This window comes from Chenopodium album, chromosome 7 (assembly GCF_948465745.1).
Source record: "Chenopodium album chromosome 7, dcCheAlbu1.1, whole genome shotgun sequence".
Classification (NCBI taxonomy): domain Eukaryota; kingdom Viridiplantae; phylum Streptophyta; class Magnoliopsida; order Caryophyllales; family Amaranthaceae; genus Chenopodium; species Chenopodium album.
Genome location: NC_137840.1, coordinates 16,229,049 through 16,250,656, shown reverse-complemented (window position 1 = coordinate 16,250,656; position 21,608 = coordinate 16,229,049). Strand labels below are relative to the sequence as shown.

Genomic DNA, 21,608 nt, shown 5'->3' with positions numbered 1-21,608 from the left:
CAGCCACGGCCAGCCGCAGCCGCACCACGCCATAGCAGCAGCAGGTGCGGGTTGGGCTCGGGCCAAGTGCGGGCTGGGTGCGGGCCAGGTGCGGGCCGGGCTCGGGCCATAATGCCGTGAATAAAGGGAGAGAGTGGGGAGCAAGTTTGGTCCCCATCTCCAAGTGGTCCTCACCTACTCTCTCATGTATACTTGACACTTGTTGATTTATTACTAGTTTGCTTAATAATTTTATTTTAGCTTTAAAATAAAATGAGAAAATCTCATTGTCCCACATTGATGGGAGAGATTTTCATACTCCCATCATTCCCTATAAATACCCAACTTTGGGCATTGGAAATGATGCTTGAGTGGGAGTTAAATAGAGCATTCCATAATATTGGAAAAACTCTTAAACTCATATAACACTCGGGTTTTGGTCGGACCTCGCTAACCCCTAGGTAGTAGACCTTAAAGTTGTGTTCGCCTTTTTGTGGGTGGATACCGTTGGAAGCGCGGCGCTTGACGTGCTCGTAGCTTTCAAGTAAGAGCCCCGGTTTTTGGGCGAAGCTCGCTTCGAGGGTAAGATTCGTTATCTTTTCTTTGTGTTTATTTATTTATGCTTTATGATTTTAATTATTGCGAGCGGTTCCTTGGGTCGTGGTTTGTTTCCGCGGTGAGTCGGACTCACCAAACCTTAACAAAGACTAGGAAGTCGATGTCACTCCCACTGAGCTTCTTATAAACACAAGACTCATCTGGATTCTTGACAAAACCAAACTTACTGATGGCTTCATCAAATTGCAGATTCTAACTTCTACTTGCTTGCTTTAATCCATAAATGGACTTCTTAAGCTTGCATACCTTCTCAGGATTGTTTTGGTCGACAAAACCTTCAGGCTGTGTCATGTACACAGTTTCTTCCAAAATTCCATTGAGGAAGGCGGTTTTGACGTCCATCTGCCATATTTCATAATTGTAATATGCAGTAATCGCTAGAAGAATTCGAACGGACTTAAGCATAGCTAATGGAGAAAAGGTTTCATCATAATCAACGCTGTGAATTTGCCTGTAACCTTTTGCTACCAACCTTGCTTTGTAAATGAATACATTTCCATCTTTGTCGGTTTTCATCTTGAAAATCCATTTACATCCGATAGGTGTGTAACCTACGGGTAAATCAACCAAGTCCCATACTTGATTTTCAAACGTGGAGTCCATTTCGGATTTCATGGCCTCTTGCCATTTTGTAGAGTCGGGGCTCGTCATAGCTTGCTTGTAGGTTGCCGGCTCATCTCCATTCACTACTAGGATGTCCTGATCTTCGGTTAATACAACACCAAGATATCTGTCAGGTTGAGATCTTGGCCGAGTTGACCTACGTAGGGTAATGGACTGAGCATTTTCATTGTCGGTTTGACTTTGCATATTTTAATTTTGACCAATGTCAACAGATGCTTCGTGAGCACTTTAATTGTTAACTTGTCCTTGTTGCTCGTCCTCTCGAACTTCGTCGAGTTTGATTTTCCTCACACTTGTCATTTTGGAGAGATGCTCCTTCTCCAAAAAGACACCATCACGAGCAACAAACACTTTGTTCTCGGATTTATTGTAGAAGTAATACCCTTTGGTTTCTTTTAGATAACCCACAAAGTAAACCTTGTCAGAATTCGGATGAAGTTTGTTAGACATGAGTTTCTTGACATATGTTTCGCATCCCCAAATCTTGAGAAAAGACAACCTTGGAGGTTTATTTGTCCATAATTCATATGGAGTCTTTTCCACTTCCTTTGACGGAGCACGATTCAGTGTAAGTGCTGCAGTTAAAAGTGCATGACCCCAGAAAGAGATTGGAAGTTTACTAAGACCCATAGTCGATCGGACCATGTCTAACAGGGTTCGATTCCTCCTTTCAGATACTCCATTCCATTGAGGAGTTCCCGGAGGTGTCAACTCTAAAAGTATTCCATGTTCTTTCAGATGGTCATCGAATTCTTGGCTCAAATATTCGTCACCTCGATCCGATCGAAGCGCTTTGATTTTCTTGTCGAGTTGGTTTTCAACTTCGTTCTGAAATTCCTTGAATGTATCAAACGATTCAGATTTGTGCGACATTAGATAGACATAACCATATCTACTATAGTCGTCCGTGAAGGTTATGAAATACCGATAACCACTCCTTGCGGGTGTACTCATTGGCCCACATACATCGGTGTGAATTAGTCCCAACAAGTCACCGGCCCTTTCTCCCAACTTGGAGAATGGTTGCTTTATCATCTTGCCTAATAAACATCCTTCGCAATTCTCAAAGGATTCTAAATCAAATGAGTCAAGAATACCTTCTTGAAGAAGCTTCTTGATGCGTTTGATGTTAATGTGGCCAAGACGACAAAGCCACAAGTAAGTTTGACTAGACGGTGTAGTCTTAGCTTTCTTTGCAGGATTATTAACGTTATAAATTTCTTTGTCTAGAGATAACACATAAAGACCATTTTCTGAATGTGCCGTACCATATAAAACATTATCGAGATAAAATGAACATGATTGGTCCTTAACTCGAAATTCAAAACCTTTGGCGTCCAACGCCGAAATTGAAATGATGTTTTTGGTAATGCTGGGAACACAATAAACATTGTCAAGTTCCAAAACTACCCCCGTGGGCAAAGACAAACTAAGAGATCCTACGGATATAGCACCAATCCTTGCTCTATTTCCTACCCGGAGCTCAATCTCTCCCTTCGCTAGCCTCCTAGTGTTCCTTAGAGCTTGTGAATCGGAATAAAGGTGTGAGCCACATCCGGTATCTAATACCCATGAAGCCGAGCTAGTGAAGTTAAAGTCTATAACGTAAATACCTGATGTAGAAGCAACGGTTTCGTTCTTCTTATCTTCCTTGAATTTTAGGCAGTCTCTCTTCCAATGTTCCTTCTTCTTACAATAGCAGCATTCGGAATCAGACTTAGAAGATGCTACCTTTTTCTCCTTGTTGTCTTTGGTAGCTTTCGGCTTAGGCGGAAAGTTCTTCTTTCCTTTCCCCTTGAAGCCCTTCTTCTTTTTGCCTGCCCTTTTGAATGGCTTGCCCTTCTTAATCATTAGCATATCATGACTTCCCTCATCCTTGAGCGTCTGCTCAGCTTGCTTCAACATCCCATGAAGCTCGGTGAGGGTTTTCTCCATGCTATGCATGTTGTAGTTCATCTTGAACTGGTCATAGCCTTTGTGAAGGGAATGGAGAATGATGTCAATAGCCATTTTAGTTGAATACCCCGCATCAAGCCTTCCCATGTTCTCAAATAATCCGATCATTTTGAGCACATGTGGGCTTACTGGCTCTCCTTTCTTGAGCTTAGTCTCAAGGATCTGCCTGTGGGTTTCAAACCTTTCAGTTTGAGCCTATTCTTGAAACATATTCTGTAACTCAGAAATGATCTCATAGGCCGATTCCTTCTCGAAGATGGTTTTCTGAAGTTCAGGAGACATAGTGGCTAGCATTACGCACTTGACATCACGATCGGCTACTTGCCATCGGTTAAGGGCTGCTTGAGTTACCTCCTCATTGGGATCCTCGGGCATTTCCTCATCAAGGACATACTCTTTCTGTTCTTGCATAAGAACGATGCGCAAATTCCTTTGCCAATCAAGGAAATTGGTACCACTCAACTTCTCCTTGTCGAGAATTGAGCGTAATGAAAACTAGTTGTTTGAGGTTGAAGACATGATTCTACAATTGAAAGAATTTTAATGAAAAATCATTCAAAATTACTTAAATAAGATTGAATTTTATTCATGCAAATTTTCAATACTTATTTAACGTCTTATTTACACGTAAAATTGTCCCTATTTTGTGAAAATAAGGCGATTCCAAGATCCGAAGAAACAAAGAGTGGTTAAGCATGCTTTGACTTGTCTTAACACTTAATCTTCTAGGGTAAGCATTGCCTTGCTAATGGCTCTAAGCCACTCTTGGTTAGACAATCGTCGCATCTAATGCATCTTTGACGATGTATCTCTTTTTCCACGGTATGTAAGGACTCCTCACTCATACCGATGAGTTAAACCAAAACCAACGTGCACACCCGGTGTGCCTTATGAGCCTTGGAGATGTGATGGCACCTCGCTTTGGCGTAGCCTACCATCACCCTCGTTCGGTTGGTAAGTGTTGTTTTGGAAAGACAAGTTTGACTCAATATTATTAAGGACCTAGTATTTCTATGTTGGTTGATTTAAGTGAACTTAACTAATCATCGCAACATAAAGAAAAGCTAAACATGCATCTAACGAATAATTCACATGTATATATAAGCATAAAATATAAAGCGAAATTATAGATGCATATTGGCAACTAGCATGACCCCTTGAATTCTTCAAATCTTCAAAAGGTCTTCATTTGCAATTCAAGGCTTTGTCTTCCAAGATACGACGTCTTCAAGACTTAACCAAACTATGCAAATATTAGTGTCTACGACTAGGAATAATCTAAATATTAAGGTACAAAAATACTTAACGATGCGTAGACCGTATTTAGATTTACAAAAATACATAACGGCACGTAGTCCATATTTTCTATCCTAATCGGGTCCCACTAGTTGCCATTTCATAAAACCTGTGAGAGAGAATATATATTCCATTCATCCATTCACTATTTGTGAATGGCCCATGCAATTTACAATATCAAACAAGTAAAATGCATTTAAACAACGCACGCACTAGTAACTAATCTAGGTGGTTAATCCGATTAACACGCCTAATTAAAACTAGTCAAAGTTATTTAACCGATTATGTAATTGACGTCATTAATAATTGAAGCTCCAACTAAATTCCGCATTTCCCTTAATTAATCCAATTAATTAAGTCGGTAGCACCCAAACTTGTCAAAATAAAATTTTGCCAATGCCGCTCAAAACCGAGGCCTAGCCTCCCAAAATTTTAATTAAAATAAACAAAATAAATTAAAATAAATAAAACTGCAAAATAAGCAATATTAAGCCAACCGAATTTCAAGTGGCTTTCGCTTTAAGCGTTTTGCCAAGGAAACTCAAATAATCGCGGCTCATGCAAACCAAGCATACTACGGCTATTCACCTCACCGCACCAAGCATATGCACACACAAAAAAAACTCCGCACACACGGCCCGCGGCAAGCAGCCATGGGCTGCTGCCACTGCCGCACGCACGCGCACGCACAACCATGGCTGCTGGTGCGTGGCTACTGCGGCCGTGTGCTGCTGCCGCGCGTGTGGCCGCACGCAAGGCGGGGCAGCTACCTTTGCAGCCACATGATAGCAGCCCGGCTAGTCAAGGGTGGTTCTTTGCCTCGTTTTGCGTGCCATGGCCTCAGGATTTGATCCCATTTCGCGAGACATAATTAATTAATTCTAAATTAATTTTAGAACTAACTTAATGAGCAAAAAATAAAAATTTTAAACAAGTCTAACTTAATAAAATTTCAAAGTGCAAATAACCAAATATATTCCAAGAACCATTCTTAATTAAATTGGTTTAGCTTGGTGTAATAACAGAGTTGAGGCAATTTCTCACTTTTAATTTAATCAATTTAAATTAAACTTGAGAATTTGACAAAGTAAGGGGAAGTTGGAAAAATATGAACTTTAATGTTCAAATGAAAATTCCAACATCTAAATTTTGTGAATCCTTGAAAATTATATCTTCCAACATGAAGATAACCAAATTTCTATCACAAAAATTGAAACTTTATGTTTCCAATCAACTCTAAATGATTAAAACAACAAAGTTTTACACAAAACAACATGAAATTTAGTGGTTTTTAAAGTTTCAATCACTTATCACAAATAAAGATTGAATCTTTAACACTTAGGAAGCCTCAAAACAAAAATTTTCACACTAAAAAGCAATTAGTTTGCAATTATGTGAAAATAAATCAACCTTTAAGCATCAAATACTACCAAGTAAGTGTGCTTTAAGGGGACTTAAAAATGCAGAAAATAATGCAAATAATCAACCACATAATCAACAAGTTATGCCATTAATTTCAAGGTTATAAAAGACTTAAAATTTTTCGTTAAAAACAAAAAATCACTTGAAAAAGGCATTTGTGGTCAGAATTTGGCTAAAATCACAGTCCCTTGAAAAACGGGATTAAAATAAATAAACCGAGCTACTAATCTAATTAGCAACTTAAACTAGAAAAATAAGCCAAAATAAACCTTGAAAAACATGATTATAAAAATAAACGAGTGGGGCTCCGATACCGCTGTTGGGGTTTGGTGAGTCCGACTCACCGCGGAAACAACCCCGACCCAAGGAACCACTCGTAATTAATAAAACCATAAAACATAAATAAATAAACACAAGAAATGGAAGTACGAATCATACCCTTGAAGTGAGCTTCGCCCTCTCAAAACGGGCTCTTACTTGAAAGCCTTGGGCACCGCAAATGCCGTGCCTCCAACGGTATCCACCTACAAAGGACGAACACAACTTTTTAGGTCCGCTACCTTGGAGTTAGCAAGGTCCGACCAAAACCCAAGTGTTAATGGATTTTAAGAGTTTTTCCAAAATATGGAATGCTCTTTCTAACTCCCACTCAAGCACTTTACTCCAAATTCCAAGGTTGGTATTTATAGAGGAAAGTATGAGTGGGAATTTCTATCCCATCAATGTGGGATCATGAAATTCCACAAATTAATTTAAAGCTAAATTAAATTAAAATTGCAAACTAATAATAAATCTACAAGTGGCGCCACGAGCCCAGCCCGAGCCCAGCCCCGCACCAAGATGCGGGCTGTTGCTGTGCGCGCAAGCCACGCACTTGGTGCGGGCTTGCTGCTGTGCGTGGCTGCTAGTGCGTGCACTGCTAGCACGCCTAGCTTGCGGGAGCTAGCTGCTGCACGCACCACGTGCACGCGGCTGCTAGCTGCTGCTGTGCGTGGCTGCTAGCACGGTGCGCTAGCACGCACCTAGCCAGCCATGCTAGGCTCGGCTTGGTGCGCTTGCTAGCCACCTATGCTTGGACATTTTTGCCCCTAGCATTCGGATGCTCAGGGCATTCCGATGCTAGGGGTATTTTGGGAATATGGTCGATTTATTATTATTTTACGCGTCTCGTCTTTTTATTATTTTTGACTCGACTTCCGACGACCGGTTTCGACGCTCCAAGCTCGAATTACCGACGTCTAAATATTTAACACTCAGACGACGAATTAATTTCTTCTGAATTAATTCGTCGAGTCGGTTCGTATATTTTGCTTGGGTGTGACCCGAAGGGTTCAGTCAAGATTAAGCTGTAATATTAATTATATTAATATTACTGATCGGAAGCGGCCTCCACCCAGGCATTTCGATCACTTGACCTTACTGAATGTATTAGCTTTCTAATAATTATGAACCCGCTATCAGAATAATACACTTGTTCGAAGGACACCATTCCTTTCAGATTCAAGTGTCGACGCTTATGTCGAAACCTATGTGGCCCCTAATGGGTTACTCATCTCTAAGCGCCTCCGCCAGAAAGAGAGCAGGAAGCGCAATGCTAACCAGGCGGTACTAATAGGCCCCCTGGACCTAGTAAGCCCACAAGGCATGAGGCTGATGCCTCCCAGGCGGCAGGATCAGCCCCAGTCACTCGTTATGAGCTCATGAAATACATGAGTAGCCTTAGGGGTGAAGTCAAAGGACTAATCAACAAGCGGACAACTGCCCCTAGAAAGGAGCAGTCGGCTAAAATGCCTTCCAAGTTTGGGTAGAAGAAGTCGGTCCGAGACCGACAATCGACTCCTCATCCGGAGAAGATTGGGCCTCGGCCTCTATTTGACCTATCAAGACTCCATTTCCCTCAAACAGGGAAAGGAAAGCCATCCGGCATGTTCAGCCGGATGGTAGCAAACAGACATTTCCTGTTGCTCGTTATTACATCGACCAGCTAAGGAATCAACAGCTGTCAGAGTCGGCTTCAACGTCAACTTATCATGACAGTTTTTATAACATCTCGGTGAGGAAATCTCCTTCGGGGCTGAGGACTCCTTCAAGCGGTCCCTTCATACAGTCGGGGCCTCACTTAATCAATTCGGCGTAGTATGTGGCACAACCACCATACAGATCGCCTACTTTACCTTACATCCAGCCTGCCTTCTTCGAAGGACATGCGACATATGAATATCAACCCTTGGACTGGCAGCTTCGGCTACAAAACCTTGGGGAACAGCCCTCTGCGTTCTCCAGGGAAATAGCAGAGGCCGAGCAGCCGGCCAAGGTTAAAATTGTCATGGTTGGAACCTATGATGGTACTTCCAACCCTGAAGATCACCTCTTGGCATACACCCACCTCATGTACTTACTGGGGTTAGATGATGCCGCCTGGTGTCGATGCTTCCCAGCCACCCTGAAGGGCATAGCCCAGCATTGGTTTAGCAACATACCGGCTGGTTGCATAAACAACTTTAAGACGATTGCGTTCTTGTTTGCTTCCACATTTTCTATGAACATCCTTGCAAAGAAAACGACCCTTCACTTAGGCCATGTGCAGCAGGGAGAAAGAGAAGGGATGCGCTCATACGTTTAGCGGTTCAATCTGGTGAGAATCCAGATATAAGAACTGTCTGACGAATTGGCTTTCACAAACTTTTTCAAAGGTCTAAAGGACGGGTTGACTTTCAAGTTCGAACTCGTCCGAAAGTAAATCTTCATCCTCCAAGGAGCCCTGATGGAGGCGGACGCCTATATACAGGCGACCGAGCTCTGCTCCTTTAATAAGCAGTCGGACTCTAAGAAGTTTGACAGACAGAAGGAGAGTCGGCCCGCTCAGCCATCTCTAAAGCTAGAAGAGAGCAAAAAGAAAAAACAAATCTGGGCGGTTGATAACTACGATCAGCCGGCCTAGAAGAAAAAGAAAGAGTGAAAATCGTACGTTCCAAGGTACGAGTTCCACAAGGACAGCTACTCCATCCTCTTGGAGATTAAGGATCGACTGACTCTTGAGAAGCCGACTCCTATGAAAGGTTCCGCTAAAAATTGAAACAAAAACAAACACTGTCACTACTATGAGGATGTCGGCCATGACACCAACGACTGCTTCAGCCTCAAGCGGGAGCTTGACCATCTGGCCGACAAAGGGGCGTTGAAATCTTATGTGAAGTCCAAATTGGCTTCCAAATCAAATCTTAGGAAGTCAAGAAAAAAGACTCCCCAACCTGCTTTCAGCTCTGAAACGGATAAGGAACCCGTTTATATGATAGCAGGAAGATTCGGCGGTGGTGGTCTAACCATCAGGGGAATTAATGACCATTTGAGAAAGATGGTCCATTCTGTTGATGAGGGATAGGCGGCCAGCACATCCGCCTTCCCCGAAGTCATCATCACCGAAAAGGACAGAGGCAAAGTATGTCGGCCGCATGATGACCCTGTGGTCATAGAATGCAAGGTGGCAAACTAATTGGTTGGTCGCATCTTAATTGACACAGGATGCTCCTCAAAAATCATTAGCTACATATATCTGTCCAACCTGAAATCAGGCCGGATAGTTTGACGGATGTCTCCCATCCCCTAGTGGGTTTTGGGAGAGGAGTTGTGCATCCAGTCGGACGCATTGATTTGCCCATCCGATTGGGAGAAAAAGGTAGCGGTCGCCATATGACCATCCGGTTCTTGGTGGTCAAGGAGCTGACCGCCTGCAACCTCATCCTTGGCCGACCCACTCTAAATGAGTGCAAGGTCGTCATCATTCTAGCTCTTATGCTTGTCAAGTATGAGAGGGATGATGGGACAGTTGGCTCCCTGAACGGGGACTAGAAGACGGCTCGAGAATGCTATCTCTCGGACATCAAGCCCACGGCAGCTGCAGCCGTACAGGGCCAAGAGCCAATTGACTTTGATGAGGTCAAGGATGACCGTCCGGCCCCACCATCCGTTAAAAAGCGAAAGCCTAATATGTTGGTGGTGGTAAAAAAAGAAAAGCAATAGCAATCATTGACTGGGGAACGGTCAAAGGACCTTCGTCCCTAGCCGGCTGGGGAGCATACTGATATTCCTCTGGACGATAGTCGTCTAGAGTGAACTGTTACGGTGGGGATGGCTGCTTTTGCTAAGTTGGGCACAAGTCTGCACCAGCTCTTGAAAGAATTCAAAGACATTTTTGCCTTTGAAGTGGAAGAGATGCAAGGCATCAGCTCGGATCTTGTTGTCCGCAAACTAGCTGTGGATCCTAAAAAGAAGCCCATTCGGCAAAATAAAAGAAACCATGGAGAGGAAAGAAGTCACGCGGCAGCCGCCGAAGTTAAAAAGCTGTTAGACGCTGGGTTCATTTGGCCATGTAGCTTCCCTGAATGGGTTGCGAATGTTGTGTTTGTAAAGAAGCCGAATGGTACCTGGTGCATGTGCGTAGATTACACTGACTTGAACAGAGCATGTCCAAAGGATAGTTATCCACTTCCAAAGATCAAAAGTTTGGTCGACTCTACAGAAGGACATGCCCTGATGAGTTTTATGGACGCCTATTCAGGCTTTCATCAGATTCCCTTGTGGAAGAAGGATCAAGAAAACACGGCATTCGTCACTAATCAGGGGTTATTCTGTTACAATGTGATGTCGTTTGGTTTAAAGAATGTGCTTGCTACCTTCCAACAAATGATTAATACAGTCTTCATTAATCAGATTGGGAGGAATGTAGAGGCATACATTGATGATATGATAGTCAAATCCAAGCAATAGGCGGATCACCTGTCTGACCTCCGAGAAACATTCGCCACACTCAGGCGGCACGGGTCATGCTTAATCCAAAAAAGTGTGTCTTTGGTGTTGAGTCTGGGAAGTATCTCGGATTCCTGATTGACCAAAGGAGGATTGAGGCCAACCCTGAAAAAATACAGGCGGTAATCGACATGCAGTCACCTTGTTCTGTAAAGGAAGTTCAAAAATTAACTGGTTGTCTGGCAGCTCTGGGATGATTTCTCAGTCGGTCAGGTGACAAGTGCCTCTATTTCTTCCAGGCGATCAGGAAGAAGACTAGATTTGAATGGGGGGAGGATGCAGAAGCCGCCTTCCAAAAGCTGAAAACGCATCTGCACTCTTTGCCAAGGTTGGTCAGTCCCTTGCCCAAAGAAGTGCTCTATATGTATTTTGCAGTTTCAGATCATGCCCTCAGTGCTGTACTCTTAGCTGAAAGAGACGGCATCCAGCTCCGTTACCCCATGGTTGAAAAATTTGGTCTCGCCCTTTACATGGCTTGTAAGAAGTTGAAACTTACTTCTTGGCACATCCGGTTACGGTCTATATTAACCAACCGATCAAGCGGCCAATGACAACCCTGGAGTCTTCTGGTGGAATGCTCAAATGGGTTATTGAACTATAGGGACTGGAAATCGCTTTTGAACCAAGGAAGGAAATAAAGGGGCAAGCATTCGCCGACTTTATTGTTGAAATGACAAGGTCGGCTGATGTGTCTATTTTATATAGTATTTTACCCCCGTCCCTTGGTCGTAACTAGTAGTGTTTTTGGCTCTTTAGAGCCACTTTTATTACTAATTGGTGTTTTCAAGTGTTTTCGTAGATTTGGTTGACTTTTGCAGGGATTTATGCTTTTGGAGTATTTTCCCGAGATATTTTGGAGCAATCACGAACATTGGAGAAGCACGACCAGAGTTTATAGCCCAAGGCCGGTTAGAGCCATCGCATTGGTGATTAAGGGCTCGGTATAGGTGATACCGGGGCATTTGGACCGAGTATTCAAGACCCAAAGAGGAAACCCAGATTGGCCCGAAGAATTGGAGCCCAATCGAAGTCCAAATAGTGACCCAAATGAGCCGCCCGGCCAAAAAGGCTGGCGCCCGGAGGCGCGCCCGGCCGGGCGGGAGAAGCTTAGTCTAGCGCCCGGTGACGCGCCCGGCCGGGCGCGAGATTAGTATTAGAGACAAAAAAGGCGCGCCCGATCAGGCGGTGCCTCGCCCGATCGGGCGCGTGTTTTCTTAGTAGACGATTAACGTAGTTTTAATTTGTTTTAGTTTAGGATTTTTGTATGGAGTATAAATACTCCTCCGTAATACGTTTTTATCATCTCTTTCCTTCTCTTTTTCTTTTACTCTTTCCTTACTCTCTTAATTATTCTCTTAGATTTCTTTCTCCTAAACCTTTGCTCTTAATTTACTCTTAATTCCAGATTTGTTTTGGTAATGATTCTTCTTCCCTTAATCTTAGTTGTTTATTTTATTCCTTTCAACATGATTTATTTTATTACTTTGATTAGTTTAGTTTTTAATATGTGTGAGTAGTTTAATTTCTAGGGTTTATGGGGATATAATAAATAATATGAAGGGGTAAATTATTGTTGTTGATTATCAATACTAGATTAATTTCCTATTGATTGATTGAATGCTCTGTGACTAGATTAGGCCTATCTTTTATGCATGAGTTTGACAATATTGATTCAAGATTCGAGAGATGAGAATTGATGTTTAGGTCTAGTTTCAATAGGCAGGTTAATTTATAAATGGTTAAGTCGAGAATCGAGAGATGAGATTTAATACCGATAAATTAATTGTGTGATTGTAATACATAGCGAAAGCCCTTTACAATCTGGTTAATTGATGCATTAATGATTGACTATTATTGATTATTGGTATTGCATGATAATTTCTTATTGAATTATTTTAATGTTTTACAATTGCGGCTTGTAAAAGTATAGCAATATTAAATTGATGAATCGAGTAGATGTTAATTTGATATTAAAGGCTATTTTCAATAAGAACTTAGATCTAGTATATTGCGAGAGCCTGTTAGATCTATGTTGATTAATAAATTGCGAGAGCATGTTAATCATGTTATTTATGCAATGTCAATGATTGATTACTATGTTTTACCCTGGAGTATTATTTATTGGCGAACCTATGCCCTAGATCCTTTTATATATTGTTTTATCCCTATTCCTATTCTTTGTAGTTTAGTTTCATACTCAAATATAAATATTGGTTACTTAGATAATTTAGATTATAATAATTAATTAGGAGTAAAAAGACTTGTTTCCCTGTGGAGATCGACCCTACTTCCCTATCTACTTTAGTTAGAGGACTTAGGAATTATTTTTGATTAGGGGATACGACTTTACCCTATCATCGGCTGAGCCGGATCATATCAATCAGGTTTGGAAAGTGTATGTGGACGGAAGCTCCACGATGAACGGCTGTGGTGTAGGCGTAATTTGTTAGTCTCCTTAGGGGGACAAATATGAATATGCACTATGGTTCAAGTTCCAAGCCTCAAATAATGAGGCCGAGTATGAACCCTGTTAGCCGGCATTCGGATGTGCAAGGCGACAGGGGCAACAAGAATTGACGCCTGTTCTGACTCTCAATTGGTCATAAGCCAATACAATGGTGTCTATGAAGCCACCCATCCGGTTATAATCAAATATTTGCAGGCGGTCAAGGCTGAAGTTGGGACACTTGAAGACTTTAAGTTAAGTCAAGTGCCTAGATCAAAGAATAATCAGGCGGATGCTCAGTCCAAACTGGCCTCATCCGCCTCCTGTGAAACGCCTCGGTCAGTCTTCTAAGAAGTCATGGAAAAGAGAAGTATATCTGATTAAGACCCTATTGGAGTACTTGACCGAAGCTCCACTTGGATGGATAACATCCGGGTGTATTTGACAGACGGCACCCTCCCGGATTCACCTCAGGAGGCGGTCGTGCTAAAAAAACGTGCTGCAAACTTTGAGATAAGGCAAGGAGAGCTCTTCGAAGAAGGTTTCATGAAGCCTCTTTTGAAGTGTGTGACCCTAGAAAAGGGGCAAGAAATCCTCGAAGAATTGCATGTAGGATACTGCGCCTCTCATGTAAGCGGCATGTCTTTAGCTGTCAGGGCCGTGCGACATTACTTCTGACCGACCCTAGAGTCGGATGCTATGGAGATGATAAATAAATGTGACAAGTGTCAAAAGTTTGGCAAGCCGATCCATCGTTCGGCCACTGACCTTACGGCCATCCACAGTCCTTTCTCGTTTGCTAAATGGGGCATGGACATCTTGGGTCCATATACGACTGCACCAGGTGGTAGGCGCTACATCTTAGTGCTATGGATTACCTTACCAAATGGGTAGAGGCAGAGGCGGTCAAAAACATCAAGACAAAGGATGTGATTTCCTTCATCTAGAAGAATATCATCACTCGCTTTGGGGTGCCTATGTCTATGGTTTTTGACAATGGTCCTCAGTTTAAGACCCCTCATTTGAAGACTTGGTTAGGAGATCAGGGGATCTCCAATTACTTTGCATCAGTCGGCCGACCCCAAGCAAATGGCCAAGTTGAAGCCTTCAACAAATTAATCTCAGATGACATTAAAAAAAATTTGAGAGAGGTGGCGGCCTATGGACAGATGAATTACCAAGCGTCCTGTGGTCCATCAGAACAACCGCAAAAGGGGCGACTAGAGAGACCCCATTCCTCATGGCGTACGGGGCAGAAGCTGTCTTGCCTATTGAACACTATGAGCCGACTCTTCGGATTATGCTATATGAAGAAGAGGCGAACTGGGAGGCCATGCGCCTGGCATTGGATTCACTCCCAGAGCGCATGGGCAATGCTGCCTTGCGCCATGAAATCTACTGTTTGAGAATGACTCAAGTGTACAACAAAAGAGTACACAAGCGCCCTTTAAAAGTTGGGGACTTTGTGTTACAGAAGATGAAGGAAGTCGGTAGGGCGAATGAACAAGGGAAGCTAACCCCAAATTGAGAAGGCCCCTACCGAATCTATGAAGAAGTAAGAGGCGACACCTATCGCCTGGAAACATCAGACGGTAGGAGGTTGCCCCGAACCTGGAATGTAGATAAAATAAAGAAGTATTACTTCTGAAATTTTGTAAAGTTTTTGATCTGTTAATGAAATTTTGCCTTCATTTTCATACTTGTCTTTATTTTCTTTGTTTTGAGAACCGGCTGCACATAGTGCTGAAGAACCGGCTCATAACAACTAAGGATGCCGCCTGTGCTGGTGGATCCTACTTATCCATTACGGTACCAACTGCACAATGTGCAGGCGGACCAAAATCTTTAAAAAAGCAACGATAAAGTACTGCCTGTAAAATGTGCAGACGGCCAACACCAAGACTCTGCGAGCTACCGCCTGCCCAATGGACAGACGGCTAAGCACATTGTTAATCTAAATATAATTTTGGGATCGTCTGCTCTAATAGAAGACGCCCAAAAGATAATCCGACTACACCAAAGCAGTCGACCTTAAACTTATGCTTAAGCTAAGTTAATAACTTAGTAGCTAACGTCTAAGTGACAAAGAGGCCAATGGTCGGATGAAAAACTAAGTTAAAAATTTAGTCGTCTTTTATTCTAAGCTAAGTCAAAGACTTAGTGGCTATTCAATTCTCTAATCGAGGCCAATGGTCGGATGAATATTATTTAAAACTACCATCTGCTCCAACATGAGTACAACTATCTGCTCTAACTTGAGTCAGGCAACCGGCGACATCCATTCGGGCGAATTCGTTGAGGAGAAGCATCTCCCATTTGGGTGGCACATTGCTCTACGAAAACAACAAACATCCCTGCCGAATATGCTAAGACAGCGCTCGCAGTCATTTGATTTAATCTAACTTGAAATCTAAAAAGCACCAGGTTGTCTGCATGTTCTAGTACAGACGGATGACGACTATTGTTTCACGATTAGAGGCTATCAGACCTCTTGTTTTTGCTATGGGGCAAGGCAGGCGGACCAATATGTTATTAACTTAAATGTTAAGTTAAAAGACTTAGCAATTTTACAATATTATGCGAGGCCTTTGGCCGGATGCATTTATATAACATTTTTCTCTACATAGCCGTATGGCGCTTGGTTTGGGGCAATCACCATAGTGATTGATTGACTCAGAAACCATTTATACTCTTTAAAGTATAAACATTTCTAAGTCAATCAATCCACTCAATTAAAACCAAGCGACATTCGACTAGGGGCAAGGACATTCGTATACTATACAGGTTAATAACTTAAACAAAATTTTATGCAAAAAAATTTGAAGCTTTGAAAATTTTAAAGCATAAACACCAGTATAAATAAAACCGGTCGAACGACGGATGCATCATAAAAAGTAACAGCCGTCAAAATTGACGACTGTGAATGTTAACAGGCCAAGCCAGGAATTAATTGTCAGATCACCCCACCCCCTGGTCGGTAAAGATACATAATTACTCGGCACACAGGCCGGAAAAGCATAGTAACTAGCCATTCGGCCGCAGAAATAAACAACATAAAGCTTAAAGATCAGGCGAGCTTCTCAGCATTGGCATCTGCCTTGTCCTCTGGCGCATGCTCCTTTGGTTCCTCATCTCCCTCCTGATCATCCTCCTCGTCCCCACAAGACGAGCCGCTAGACGAGCTGGACTCCTCTAAGGCATTCTTGGCAGCCGCCTCTTTCTCGGCCGCCACCTGAGCTTCCCTGAGGAGCCGGGCATTGAACTCGTAACTTGCCTTTTCAAATTGGACCTTCCAAGTTTGATAATCGGCAGACGGCTGAACAGCTGCCCAGGCCGCACGCATGATGACTTCATTATCGTCCATCATTTGTTTGACCAGGGCCTGTTTTTCCTCCTTCATCAAGGACCTATACTTGGTCCGGAGTTGGGTCTCCTGGTTGCTCAGTCGCCCTCGGAGACTCTTGACCGTCTCCCCCAGGTTAGACGCCTTAGATTCCGCCTCCTTGAGAGTGTCCAGCTTCTCTTCAAAGCCTTTGACTTGGTCCTGGAGCTCCTTCACTCGCTGCTTGGCCGCGTCCAAGTTCTGCTGAACTTGCAGGTTGGCAGACGCATGGGAATACAACATATCAAGTGTTAGAATATCATTTTGAGCAATCTCAAACTAAGATTTTTCCAGAGTAGAGGCGGCCTAAGCATTCGCTACCTTTATCTCCCTGGTCTTCTCATTGAGGGTCCCTTTGAGACCGCTCACGCGCATCATAGCCTACAGGTGTCCAAACCAAAGAAACTCATCAGAAACCATTCGACAAAAATAGGTATATTAACCAAGTTATAAGAAGTTTTACTTCGCAAAGAAGCGCCAGGATGCCATCTAGGTCTAGGATGCCGACCCCTCTAACGATAGCCTTGTCCTCAGGATCAAGCGTCTTGAGCATCTGCCTGGCCATCTGGAGGATAGTTGGCCTCACTGGGGCATCTATCAATACATATATAGCTAAGTCAAGATTTTCAGCAAGGTTACATTTCATGAAGCGCATGGTCGAATGGTCGGATGACTTACCTCGTTCTCCCCCTGCGGCTTTGCTACCGCCTGCTGTGCCGCCAGCAGTGGTGAGTGGATGTTTGCACTCTTTGACGCTCGTTGTTGAGTGTCCGGCTTTGTAGGAGTCTGAATAGGGGAGGAGGCGCCCGTTCCCTTCTTCGCAGGCTTGGTGGCGACGTGTTTCCTTCGACTCTGGGAAACATCGCAAGTCGAGTGCTTGCGCAGTTTGGGATCCAGCTGAGAAGAGGGGGCAGGTTTTGATGAGCCACTCTGAAAATAATTCTAAGTATAAGTCTTAGAAACAGAATATGCAAATCATTTCATTGAAAGAAACTTTCCAAGCTTGTTACCTTAGAAGTGCCGCCTGGCGGCTGCTCATCCGCCTGCTTGAGGTTAGAGAGGTAGAAGGCGGCTGAGAGGGCTGGCTTTTTGTGAGCAGGGAGCTTGGCCATTGCCTTTTCTGCAACAAACAACAAAGAGTTAGCAAGGAGATAAATAAACAAAGCAAGCAAAGTTAATAAAATCATGCGCCCGGCTACCTCTCGGCATCTCAGTATTAAGGCCGTAGGCGGCCAAGTACATGCCGTCCAAGAGCCACTCAAATCGGGGAATATAGCTTTGGGGGGTGACTTCCTTAACCCCCATCTCGCTGTTCGTCCAGACGGCCACAGTAAAGAGGCCCCGGTCAAAAATCTCCTCTTGTGCTCGCTGATGAGTCTATTATATATATATTTTTATTCCTCGTCCCACGGTCATATATGTGCTTATTTGAGCTCTGCGGAGCTATTTTTATTACTAATATGCGTTTTCTAGTGTTTTTGTAGAGTTGATAGTATTTTGCAGGAATTTGCATATTTATGACAATTCCCGAGCTTATTGAGCCACTACGAAGATACTAGAGTCGGAGCGTATTTTATGACCGAATATTTAAAGCTCAATACCGAGTTAAAGGAATTTGGTTCGGTGAATAAGAGCTCAACTATGAAGGAGTCCAAGTTTAACAAACAATATACAAACTAAACAAGCAAAGGATTGGGCCAAACTTGCTGACCCAATCTCATGAGAGAGCCCAAGCTGCGCATAATTGTTGGCAGGCCCGATCGGGCAGACTAATGGCCCGATCGGGTGAGTGTGTTGCAAGCTGCTATGTCGGTTATGAACTCCAATAGAGTTTGTTGGAAGTTCTTGATATAAAAACAAGAGTGTTGGGGAAAAACAAAGTCCCACATTGATTGGGGAGTGAGGTGTTTCTTTGTTTTTATGTTGTAGTGCTTTATCACTACTTAGTTGAGTGAGTTGGAGGTGTGTGTTACTCCATACACACACGCGCGCGCACGCGCCGAGCCGAGCTGGGCCGGGTTGGGTCGGGCTCGGGCCTCGGGACTTGGGGTCTTGGGGAATGCGATGCGCGGGCGTGGGTCCTTGTTATCTTTTTGGAGAAATTTTATTTCCCTTTCTTCGTTAAACAGAATATTTCTTTTTGTCTGTTGGGATTATTCTTTTCTGACTGTTGGGATTACGGAATTAATTCAGTCATTAATTCCTTGATTGTAGCTGACTGATTAATTCCTTGTTTCTTGCCTCGGTTGTTGACTTACCAAATTAATCTGGTCATTTTCTTGGCTAGATTCTTCCCACCTTTTATGCTTCCCGTTTTTCCTCTTCAGCCTATAAATAATCGGTGGTTTTCTCAGTCTAAACACACAACACAATCAGTCTTCTCTCTTCTCTAAAATTATCTAATCACCAGTTTCTACTATTCTGTTTTCTGGGCAAGTATTCTGAGTTTCAGTCGGGTTTGTGAGTGCACATAAAATCCGGCGCCGTGCTTATCCTGGAGGGCGACCGCATCTGTCTACTGCACCGAGAGGTAGCGCGGAATCGTCTTTTAGGTCAGTGGTTCTCCACGACGCGGCTATTGTCAATTTGGTTCACGCATCAAGAGATAAGTTAATTCTGTTTTATTGCTTATTAGTATAACAGAGTTCTGTTCTTAGTGGGTTTTTATTGTTAAAAAAAAAGCCCATTAGCTTTGTTATAAATAGGAGGGAGTACGTAGGATTTTGGGGGGAGGAGAGCTTATTACTTTTCTTTATTTCTTTTAGTTTAAGATTTTGGATTTTCGTATCTTTGTTTCATCTAGGATTTTAGTGGAATCTTTTATGCTTTTTAGTTTTCTAAGTTGACTTTAGTTTGGAGTTTCTTTAATCCTTGAGTTTTTAATTTATTGTTTTCGTACTACTCGTATTTCGTCACTTTGCAATTTCTTCAGATATAATTTTACTCTTATTTCTTTGTTTAGTTTATTTTTATTTTTTGCTTTCATATTAGTTTTAATATTATTGCTTTCTATCATGACTTCTTTTATTGTTTTGATTAGTTTAGATTTAATTATGCACGAGTAGTTTAATTCTAGGGTTCTTGGGGATCCATGATTATTATGAAGGGTTAATTTATTATTGTTGATTGTCAATGTTTTTGGTTAATTTCCTATTGATTGATTTAATGCTATGCAATTAGATTAACGTTGGTTTAATTGTATGAGTAATGCAATATTGATTCGAAATTCGAGAGATGAGAATTAATATTAAGGCCTAGTTTCAATAGGTGGAATTAATTCATAAATGGTAAATTCGAGATTTGAGAGATGAGATTTAATACCGGTAGATTTATTATGTGATTGTAATACGTAGCGAAAGCCCTTTATTATCTGGTTAATTGATGCATTGATGATTTATTATTATGTTTTACCCTGAAATATTATTTATTGGTGAACCTATGTCCTAGGTCTTTTATGTATTGCTTTCCTCCTACTTTTATTTCTCCCTACTCATATTCTTCGTAGTATAGTTCTTTTAAATAACAGCTCTTGGTTACTTTAATAATTTAAATTATAATAATTAATTAGGAATAGAAAGACTTGTTTCCCTGTGGATTCGACCCTCCTTCCCTATCTATATTTAGTTAGTGGTTTTCGGTAATACTTTTGATTAGGTGATACGACTTGAGCCTATCAAAACTTGGCGCCGTTGCCGGGGAGACGGTTTTATTTTTATTTCTGATTGTTTTTGTAGTCTAGATTATTTTCTCTTGTCTCAGAGAACGTTAGTTCTTTGAGGCAATTCTCATATTTGTCTTTTAGTTCTTTGTTTATGCCCAGGTGTTCCAGATCAGGTTACATTCCATTCGATCCTGAGATCGAGCGCTCTTTCCATAAACAAAAGAATCTCTACAGACAAATCCTGGCGGGCTCTAAGGAAGACAATAATCGAAGAGACCCTCCAATTGATTCCAGTGATTCAGAAATCCCTTCAGATCCAGAATTAGAGATGGCGGTACCTAAGAAGCTCAGTGATTATTCGCAGCCAAAGCTTACTGATTTTCCACACCTTACTCCCACTCTGGCCCTTAATGGAGTGCAATTTGAAATCAAGCCCCAATTTATCACCATGATAGAGAGAAAGCAATTTAGTGGAGCTAAGAGTGATGATCCTAATCTTCACATTGCAGATTTCTGCCAATGTTGGAACACCATTAGACAAGTCGGGGTCACGCAGGACCAAATTAAGGAGATTCTTTTTCCCTTTTCATTATGTGGAAAAGCTAAATTATGGTTTAATGGTTTGAATAGAACTGCACTTGGTATTACTGACTGGGAAACTCTTGCCTTGAATTTTTATAATAAATATTGCCCTGCAAAGAGAACAGCTGTACTAAGGAGTGCTATTCAGAACTTTGCCCAAGAGGCCGATGAAACTCTATATGAAGCTTGGGAGAGGTTCAAGGATCTACAGAGAGAATTCCCTTACCATAATCTGGCACAATGGCAGTTGATCCAAGCCTTTTATAATGGACTTGGAATTTCATCTAGATCAATTCTAGATTCTGTAGCTTGTGGGAGATTCATGAATCTTAATGTGGAAGATGCAGGACAGGTTGTTGAAGAGATGGCTATTCATAATTCCCAATATGGGAATCCCAGAGGGTTTGCAAACAAGGGAAAACACCAAGTCAATTCTATATCCTTTTTGCAGACACAATTGACTTCTATTAGCCAGAAACTAGACAATATTAATAATTCTAATTCATCTTCCGTTGCTAATGTTTCTGCTATTGGTACTAACTCTACAATATTTTGTGAAAATTGTGGTCTTATAGGTCATTAGGAACATGGCAGTAGGAGTTCAATTGAGAAGATTAATGCTTTTCAAACCTATAAGCAAATTAGTCCATACTCTAACACCTACAATACAGGGTTAAAAAAACAACCAAAATATGTCGTACAATAGTACGAATGTGCTTAACCCTCCACCACAGGTACAACAACCACAACAAAGGTACTACCAACCTCCACATCAGAGACCACAACAGGTTGTTACTCCTCCATTTGATTCTGGCCTATCATAAATCAAAACGATG

At 42.2% G+C, this 21,608-nt stretch overlaps 1 non-coding gene across 1 annotated transcript; it reads right to left on the bottom strand.

Annotated features, from left to right (window-relative positions):
* Positions 1-20,899: 20,899 nt before the first annotated feature.
* LOC145641216 (small nucleolar RNA R71) lies at positions 20,900-21,006 on the bottom strand. Its single transcript, XR_014115276.1, has one exon. It is a non-coding gene; the product is annotated as a small nucleolar RNA R71 (small nucleolar RNA).
* Between the last annotated feature and the right edge of the window lie 602 nt (positions 21,007-21,608).